Source organism: Pteropus medius, unplaced genomic scaffold, assembly GCF_902729225.1.
Source record: "Pteropus medius unplaced genomic scaffold, Ma_sr-lr_union100, whole genome shotgun sequence".
Classification (NCBI taxonomy): Eukaryota; Metazoa; Chordata; class Mammalia; order Chiroptera; family Pteropodidae; genus Pteropus; species Pteropus medius.
In genome coordinates this window covers 26,016-36,052 of record NW_024342881.1, presented here as the reverse complement: position 1 = coordinate 36,052, position 10,037 = coordinate 26,016, and the positions used below count along the sequence as shown (strand labels likewise).

The window sequence follows — 10,037 nt, the reverse complement described above, 5'->3', positions numbered from 1 at the left end:
TGAATGAAAAGAGATGAATGGATAGATGAATTTAAATTTGAAAATGGGCAGATTTGGTAGGTAAGATGAATGGATAGATGATATGATGAGATGGATGATAGAAATGATAGATAGATGACCAAATGATAGATACATCACCACATAAAAAAATAGAAAGAAGCAAACATCACTATACAAAAAAAATGGAAATGTATAATGTAATCACCTGTCCCTTAAGAATGTGCAGTTTAACTGCTCGCTTCTTAAGTGTGGGCAAGAACATTCAAAGCAAAAAAAAGTCCTCACACTTTCAACTGTCCCAGCCACGAGATCCCAAGGAGACGAGAAGACTAAACACCATGGTTCATCTGATGGCATTTGGGACAGAACATGGGCCATTGCAGTAACATCGGAGGCATTCTGAATAAACCATGAGGGTGAGTTACTGGTAAGACATCAGGACTGAGGCGCCCATGGGGCACAAGGCCCGGATTGACACAGGATTAGCTAGAGGCAGCACCCGCGGTGTCCCTGTGCGATTTTCCTACGTAACATAAGACCTCTCAGAGAAGAGTTTGAGACAACAGAGTGTGTTCAAGGTGTGAAAGACCGAAAAACTTCTCTCCCCTCCCCCGAATCGGAAAGCTGCCGTCTTCCTGCTCTTGCATTTAGAAACGTGACCTTTCGTGTCTGTGTTTATGAACCACCTTCTTACAGCGCGAGCCTCATGGCCCGCGTGTTTCGGCGCAGGTGGGAGCAGCCCCGGGGAAGAGCGGGAGGAGGGACGAGGCCATCGTCCCCGAGGCTCCGCACGCAGGGAGTCTGGGCAGTGGAGGCTGCGTGTCAGGGGACGCTTGGTCGAGGACAGCCGTCTCCCTCCGCGAGTCCCGCGTCCACGGACAAAGCGCGCATCTGTCCCGCACCCTGGTCTTTCCTGTTTTGCCGTCACCCGATCTGGACGCTGCGCCATCGACGGATGAAAGACACGGAGAGAATGGTGGGGTCGGAAACTCCGGGCAGAGTCCTCCCCGCATATTCGGCTCCAGCTCCGGGGTGCGGTCCCAACGGCCACGGACGGGGCGTGAGCCACGTGTGGACGTCAAAGCAGCCGCACATCCCGCGGCGACAGGGGCCTCTGAGGCGCTACCTCTGACCTGATCCGTTTTTCTCGGGGCGCTTTGCCGTGAGATGCCGGCGGACGCGTGGGACCTTCAGGAGGCGTATGAAACAGAATCTCGCCGTTGACGCTCACGGGGCACCGAGAATGTCCCGTTTCCTCGTAAGCTGACGCGACCTTTCAAGTACATGGGTTTCCTGAAAACGAGCGTAAGGCGAAATCATCTGTGACTCAGACAAAAGAGGGAAAACTCTCTCCCCAAATGACAGAGTGTTTTCTCACCGAGGCCAGTGGACACGTGACTGTGCGCTCGGTACTGTCCACTGCTCCTGTCCACTGTCGGTGTGCAGATCTGGAACATCGAGTTGGGGTCTCGCAGCCACCCCCACCCCGCAGCCCGCCGTGCTTTGGACTCTGAGGCCATGGCCACCCACCTGCCAGGTGTGCAGGCAGCTCCTGGGTGCAGCTTCTGACGGTGAGCTCCCGCACGCTGCGGCCTCCTGTTCTGCCATGTGCACAGCTGTCCCCTGCCCCGCTCAGGGCTTTGAAGAGTGTGTGGCCCTCGTGGACCTCCCAGGACACGCCCGCCTCTACATTGCCACGAGCGAAGGGACACCTTAAAAGAGCAAGGTGGCCAGGCTCCGTCTACACAGCTACGAGACACAAATGACCTCGGGGGCAGCATGTGTCCGCACACGGCGTAACCAGCGGTGACCGGTACGTGTCCAGTCCTGCAGGGTCGGACGGAAGACCTCCAGCATCCGAGGCTTTATGTTCTTGTTTGCACTATCCGTGCCCCGCTGCCTAGCCGGCCAGTTCGCAGCGGCGATGCCGTGTGTGTCATCCTGAGGGGAAGATGCCATCCCATCGCTGGGGCTCACGCTCACGTCCGTCGTGATGGGCCTGCGTAGTGCATCGTACCATGGGGCCTGCAGCGTGGAAGCCGGTACGTAATTGCTCGTTCTGGATATTCACATCAAAATCACGGAGGTACCGTTGGTATACTGAGATAAGGCTGCGGTGCATGATTGTGCGTCGGACAAATGCGAGCTGTTCGTAATCATGTGGAAAATTAATTAGAAGTAGATAATGATGGCTTTTTTAAATGATAGGACGTTTCATTTAAAAATCCATTAATTTATGAATAAATAACGATCTTTAATTTAGTCACTGTGGTTTAGGCTGTGATTATTTCGAAGAAGGCATAGCTCTCTCATTTCGCATATATCCAAATGGATTCGTTTGATTTCTAAAGAACCACAAGACGAATACGTAAAACACGACGATCTTTTTAAATTACGGTGCCTGAGGTTGTCGCCAAAATATGTCGCAACATAATGTTTTAAGCCTGATAAAAGCATCGTACGTCAGAGCGTTAATATCGAAAAAAGGAAACAGTGTTGCTGGTGATAAAATAGATTATAAAACATTTTCTCATTCATTTTCATTTTAGTTTGAAACTGCACAGTTTGAGGAACAAAGAGCATCAGAGGCCGGGGATTCTGAGAAGTCTGCAACTGGGACTCTGCTCACGTGACCTCAAACAGCTCACGGTCTGTCCCCTCGCGGCTGGCACGTCACGCGTGAGCCTTGTGGGGTTCCGCATTTATGTGCGGCGCCTGCAAGCTTCCATTCGGACTCATTCGTTGGAAAGAAAATAAATTGCTTCTGGAAAGCACCATTATCAATAATGATACGTTTCCGACACAGCTCTGTAAAAAACCCTTACCTCGCCTGCCACAGAAATCTAAAATAATAAACACTTTCAACTTGCAATGCCAGAGCACAGCGGCGTGATAGTTATAGCTAAACAAAATAGATCAGAGTTCAGTTTAAAATGCTTTTAACTCCTCTGAAATGTTAGTTCTTAAAAGGAATCAACTCTAACTTGAGGGCGATGTCGTGTCCAAGATAATATTTTATGGAGAGCTTGCAGACTTGTCCTGGAACTTTCGATGGGTTTCGTGTACGGTTGACCTTTGGACAACACAGATCTGAACTGTGCGCGTCCCCTTATCCACAGATTTTTAAAAAATAAGCATATTGGAGAATGGCAGGGCGATCTCCTTACTGTCACGAGGCGATCGGGCCGAGGACACTTCGGGAAGCGTAAACCCGTCCTGTCTCTGCTTCTTTATTATCAATGCATGAATCGTCACCCCTGAAAATAAATAGGGGTGTCTTTTCACGTTGTCTTTTCGTTTTCGATGTCTAGCGTGAGTAACCCATGTAGCGTCTGCTCAATTTTGGATCACGTGAGACAATATCGACGTACGTGCCAACAGACGGTCGATTCATCCTGGAAACAGGTGAGGTAGACTTACCGTATGGAGAAGCCCAGTCCAGTAATGTGCATGGATTTTCCGTATGATTTTCTGGATCACCTTTTCTTTTTTTCTGGCTGACTCTACCGTCAGGATACAGCATATTATACGTGTAACATTAAAAAATCCGTGTTAAGTGTGTTGTTGACTTCTGGTCAACAGTAGACTTTAGCAGTTAAGATTTCAGGGAGTCAAAAGGTCCACGTGGATTTTTGACGGGGAAGGGGCATCCGTGCCCACAATTCCCACGTTGTTCAAGGGTCAGCTGGTGTCTGTGACATCTTAGGATTGGCTAGAATGAGGCCGTGGGGACAGACATTCCTGGAGCCACAGTGACTAAGCCGTCACTTGGAAAAACCAAGGGAGGAACAGGATAGGGCTTGGGGGCTAACCCCGGTGTAAGAGAAAAGGGTGCAGGCCTCAGCCTGCGGGACGGGATTCTTGGCCGAGCCACTGCGAATGCCGTGAAGACCAGCTGCTGGGCAGGGCCCGTTCAAGGCCAAAAACAGAACGGCCCTTGGGCCCTGCCGTGTGCAAAGCCAAGTTCAACTTTCACAGCGCAAACCGTGTGAGATCCGTCTTCATGGTTTGGTGCATCTGTTTCTCCGAGTTCAACATTCCCATGAAGAGACTCAAGTGTCGTGGAGACTGGAATATTTTCACGGACGCCCGAGCTCGTTTCCGACCTGCCAGAATCGTTTAAAGGCCGTTCCGTTCAACGAGTAGCCGTCCCATTAAACTTGAAATAGAGACGTTGTCCTCAGAAAGAAACCCATTGGCTCTGTGTCTGTTTATCTCGTGCTCTCTGGGAATTAACACCCCTGAGAGGCTCATCCTCACCCCGTGCTTTATTTGTTCACATGAGCCACCCTAAGAGCGTTTCGTAGGTTTTATCAGACTGTGTATCAGACAGTTTGCATTTTCACGTGCGGTGTCTGACTCGGCGTATTTGCAAATGACCCGATGGAACGAAGTTGGGTTTCGGGCCACGGCTCTCTTCGGAGGTAATATCGGGATGGAGTTTGACACAGCCCAACGCGTGTCGTTCCACGATCTTCTTCCAAAAGTTGTCGCACCGACTCTGCGGAGCTGGGGCCTTGCCTTTTACCTCCGTATGCTGCTTCTCCGTGTCCATCGGAGAGCAATTAATGCTTGATTAAGTGGAAAACGTCTGTGAACACCATATTTTTCTTGTCCAAAGCCTGGCGATTTGCCTAAGCCCTAATGCTAACTTCCCTCTACATTCAACATAACCCTGGAATTTAAACATCGGATCTTTGTGTTTGCTCGTCCACAGAGTAAATCCCCTCATTTCTTTCTGTGGCTTTTTACAATCTATAAATGGCCACAGAACACAGCCACTCCGGTTTTAGCCTAAGTGGACGTAATGCTTTTCTGCAGGGGATTTGTGCGATTTTAATGATGTCGCTTTGTGCGACACCCAGTAGGACATTTTTAAAGCCATCGTACAATGTGTATTACTTGTTCAACAAAAATTGGGAAACAGATTTCATGGAAATGAACACTAGTCCGTTCGTTTTTTTTTTAATTTTGCAAGGAGTTCATGCGTACGGACTACTGTGTAGAACGTTGGGCTTTTCGATGTCGTATGATATTCATTGTACAAAATCGCATGCTCTAAGAATCTGTCAGGTTCTTGCCTCAACTCTGTCAGGTTCTTTCCTGTTCTGGCCTTAAATTTGACTTTTAAAACTACAAACGGTGATAAATAATAACCTATGCACAGAGATTTCTAAACCCTTCAGGGGTGGCACATGAAGGTCAAGCAGAAGGACAGACAGCATGTTGTGCCCAGAATTGGACATTTGTCGTAAGGGGATGGAGGTGAGCATCTTGGGCAGAAATGATGCCAAAAAATATATATATATATATATATGATGCGGAGGGTTAGACGGTATCCTCAGCTGACGAGAGTGCCTTTCCTTGGAATAACGTCAAACGCGTCATTCTCAGAAAGATGCATGCACACGTGGGCCTGACACAGGTCGCACGCAGTGGCGAAACATTTATTTTCACCGGTCTGAAGAGCTTGGGGGTATCAGTAAGCGCGTTGCAACCGTCGAGGGCATCGGCTCCGAGCAGCGGAATGTACCTCAGGCTACCTTGGGACAGCAAGGGTCAAATGTCTGCCGTGTTCCATGCTATGTACTGCCTTCCTCCCGTACATGGTAACCCTCTTTAAAATAGGGTGTCTTTATTTTTCCGTTTGTACCGGCAAAGCGAGAACAATAGGAAGGCGCCCAATAGGAAAGCAAGAGCGTACATAAAATTTAAAAAAAATAAATAAAGTAGCTAAACAAAGCAGTTAAGACATATCAATAATTTTAATATATCACCGATGGCACATTTTATATTGTCATTTGAAAATGGGTGGCATATCAAGGTGGGCGTGTTAATATTTCTTTTCTTTTTCTTTTTTTCTTTCTTTCTTTCTTTCTTTCTTTCTTTCTTTCTTTCTTTCTTTCTTTCTTTCTTTCTTCTTCTTCTTTTCTTCTTCTTCTCTTCTCTTCTTCTTCTTCTCTTCTCTTCTCTCTTCTCTTCTTCTTCTTTCTTTCTTTCTTCTTTCTTTCTTTCTCTTTTTGCAAGGCAACCCTTGGTTGGCCTCACAGATTGCAAGGACCTCGTCAGCTTACATTCCCTTATTTTTTAAATTTTTTAATTTTTATTTTTTACGCCTACAGCACCTGGTCTTCCTAGGCGGTCTCCCATCCGAGTACTAACCAGGCCCGACCCTGCGTAGCTTCCGAGATCAGACGGGATCGGGCGCGTTCAGGGTGGCGTGGGCGTAGACTCGTGTTAATATTTCGAGGCAGAGTTTGAAGGTTTTCGTTTCAAGGCAGCATCCGCTGCAGAGACGCGCACTACGGTCCTCTCTTCCCGAAGTATGTGCTTTCGGTTCCGCCTGGAGAACTTGTCTTCACAGGAGTCTGCGCGATGTCCCCAATGGCCCGCGGTGGCCGTGACATGCTGGCATTGCGCTGGCATCTTCCATACAGCTAATACGGGCCCGGTTGAGCGCCGACTCTAAATCACCTGGTTCGTTTAGTTTTTCTTTAAAAAAACAACTGAGTTTGATTTCAACCCCAATTAGGGCTTTATCTACTTACCGTGCATTTCTGAATGGAAAAGAAGTTAGAAAGAATATCAGTTCCGCGCTTAGCATATCAGAAATGCTACTGTGCCGAAATCCACAGCAAGCCAACCGAGCACACAACTTGCGATTCGCCGGAAAGAAGTTGACCTTCGGGAGGGTTGTGGGATTCTGACGTCAGATGGTTTCCCTCGAGGATCCTTCTCCCGCGAGAAATGAAAGTTTGATACGTTATTCGATCCAACGTTCCTCTTTGAAATCAGCGACAGAACGACATGCGCACGTATCGCCATCATCCGTTAAAAATCAACGTGAAAGGAACCGGTGGCCTGCAGACGATGAGATGCTGAGTCAGCGGAGTTTTATTACACAAAGAAGGCTCACCGTGGCCCTGGCACAGAGGACAAGAGAGCTCGAGATGTCGCCTTGTATGCAAGAGGAACAGGTGGCATCGCTTTTGGAGATTCCCCTGCAGCTGAGGCTACTCGACGTAAAGCGCCTTGACGTTTCTGAGAGACAAACTGGGCAGAAACATGGTCTTAAGCCGAGGAGTTATACTTAAGCCTTTTGCTTGTGTCTGGTGCGTCGATGGCCACCACCTTCGCGGCCAGCGCCGTCCATGCCTTGAGAAAGCTTCCCTCTTTATTCACGAGGTCTTGATTTGGCATGAGCAACCCAGGAGCATCACGTGCTCCATAATTCCTACCTCTTCACACACCACTCAAGAAGCAGCCTGCTGTTTAGCCCCTGCTCGCCCCTCAAACAGTGAGGTCAGCTTTTGTTGGTCTCCGAAGGTATTTGCGGACGCCATGCGCAGGACGGGCGTCTTCCAACAAGCATCCCAGCAGCTGGCCGCCCGGCCCTGCAGTCTGCGCCCCGTGCTGGCTTCCTTCCCTGAAACGCACCCCGTTTTCCTGTCTCATCCTTACGATGCCCCATCTCTAGGGTCTCACGCCCGAGAGACGTTCTCCTACACTCGCGTCCGATATGATCGGTTGAGTTCGGGAGGGTCCCCATTTTACCTTCTCAGACGATGTCACAGGAACCGAGCCCGAGGGGGAGCTTCGAGGTCTTTTGTGGGTGCTGTTCGGACGTGGGGGGAGACAGAGAGCAGAGGCCAGAGAGGCCAGAGCCGTGCGTGAGAACAGAGAAGCGAAAACAGCTTCAGGTTTGGTCACCGATCCTTGGGACGCGTCCGGTGCAAATTCCCTCTCCCAGGGCCCGTCCCACGTGGCTCAGGTGACACGTGGCCTCTTGTCTTGAAGCCTGTGTGCGTTTGGCTGCTGTCGCCAACAGCTAATACGACCTGCAGGCGGGTTCTTCGCTTTGGGGATGTTTGTGGCTTGGCATCTCCCAGGTTCATGCTTCCAAACGCCTCTTGGATGTGTGTGACCAGCTGCCGGCCCCTGAACCCCGACGTGTCTCAACACCAATTAATCATCCTGCCCCCGTCCAACGCCCACACCATCCGTCATCCTGCGGTGGCCTCATCGCTCTCAGTCAAGGTCAAAGCCCGGGGCATGATTTCAACGAGCCCGTGCGGCACGCGGTCCCCATTGCATTTATCTTTACGAAGCTTAAGCGCCCTGATCCCCGATTTCAGCACGTGCCTGGCCTTGGGTATGTTCTCCGTTACATTCCTGGTTTTGTCATCCAGCGCACGTCACACGCACCGCGTAGCGCCCTCCCCAGGGCCCCATTGCGATCGCAGCCTCGTACCTAACGATTGAGCCCACCCAGCCTGGTCTTGGAAGCTGCAGATGGCAGGCAGAGCCCATCCTGGCCTCGTGCGTCTCTGTGCCCTCCCCACCCAGCTGCCCTCCCTTCCTTCCTTCTCTGTCACCTGTGTCCTGCTCTTCCTCATCTTCCTCATCCTCACCCTGTCTTTGTCCTCCATCAAATGACAGGCGGCTGGAGCGTGCACACACGACAGGGGAAGCGGATGCACTCACGGCCCTGGCCGAATCCCACAGAAGACCCTCCTGCTCCGGAATGTCCATGGCAACGTCTCATCGATGTCCAGGGGGCCGTCGACAGGACGTAGCAGACCACCGGATGCCGCGGCCTCCTGCTGCTGCCCCCATGATCGATGGCCGACACAGACCCTTTTAAAAGGAGTTACGTCTTTATTCCCCAGACTCGGCTCATAAAAGAGCGTCATCCGCCCCAGACCTGCGGACACGCTTGTCCTCAGTGCCCGGCCCTGTAGCCCACGGTGTCCGCGGCACAGCCTAGGTCCCCATCCTTCCCCTGGCCACCACGCGGCTCGGTGAACGCTTTCGTTCGGGACGAGTTCACTGCTTTCCTTTCCAAGACAGATCTGAGCCCCCGTCCATGTGGGGAGCTTGCTGTATTTTTCTTTCTCCCTTGCGAAGATGCCGCCAGATGGACGTTATTATTCTTATTTGTATAAGAGCCCAGTGGTCACCGGGCCACGGGTCACACAGGATTCTCAGCCCCGATGTGGGCGTCTCGAACACCCAGCTACATTCTTGATTATTCCCACCAGAAGCTCCACAAACCATAACACCTGTCACTTTAAAAATACGTTCCCACCGTCACTCCAGGTGACAGCCCCCACCTTCCTGGGCATCCCTTCTCGGAAACGTCGCTCAGCACGTTGTTGCTGTTCAGTAACTACGTTTGCTCCCACTCCCGTGAGACCGCAGGCCCCGCGTACGTGTCCGGCGATGTCCTAGTGCACAGTCTCGTCTGCCATCTCTCCGTCCTTCTCTCTGAGTCAGCATAAAGGCACCCCGATGTCCTCCAGGGTCCCTTGCAGCCCTCTGTCCACCTCATCTCATTTCACCCTCACTAAAAAAATATATTCTTCTTGCGTGGCGCTGAATCCGCCCACGAGAACAGACGTGGCTCCCTCATGTGATGAACAGATAGAGGAAAGTGTGTAAACGCATGTCCTACATCTGGCTGCTTGCTTATTGGATGTTTTGTCTTTTTTACTGAATTTTTTTATTCTCTCGTGGGCCCAAGGCTTAATGAATTCTGCGACTTCTCAGGGTCTCCATCATATGAAAGACTCTTAATAAATATTTGTGAAATGAATAAAAGAGAGAATGAATTTTATCCTTTCTTACCACCCAATAACTCCAACTCCTCTGCTCAGCTTAATACAATTTACAATAGAATGTGTTGTCATTTTTCTGGTGAGTTTTTATCTTCTAGATAATAACAGTAGCTGCGTAATTCAGAATCCACTGAAGAGTCTTTTCTTTTTTTTTTTTAATCATTTCTCATTTAAGTTTGTCTAATGAGTTTGAAAATCCCATTTCAGGTTGCAAATGAAAAATTTAATCATCGCGTTTCAGCTTAGAATATCTCAGCAGATGTCCCCAATCCACTCTATAAAAATGCATTCTGATGCTCCGTGTGACAGAGAGGGAGCCTTTTTTTACTATCTTTCCATTCTCCCCTGTTTAGGAAACTAAATAACTACATTGTAAAAACAGCGCAGGATACATAGTCAATGATACTGTAATAAGCACGT

The 10,037-nt window shown here is 49.8% G+C and overlaps 1 non-coding gene across 1 annotated transcript; it reads right to left on the bottom strand.

The window, feature by feature from the left end:
- Window positions 1-6,113: 6,113 nt before the first annotated feature.
- Window positions 6,114-6,232, bottom strand: LOC120605984 (5S ribosomal RNA). The gene has a single exon (XR_005653798.1). It is a non-coding gene; the product is annotated as a 5S ribosomal RNA (ribosomal RNA).
- Between the last annotated feature and the right edge of the window lie 3,805 nt (window positions 6,233-10,037).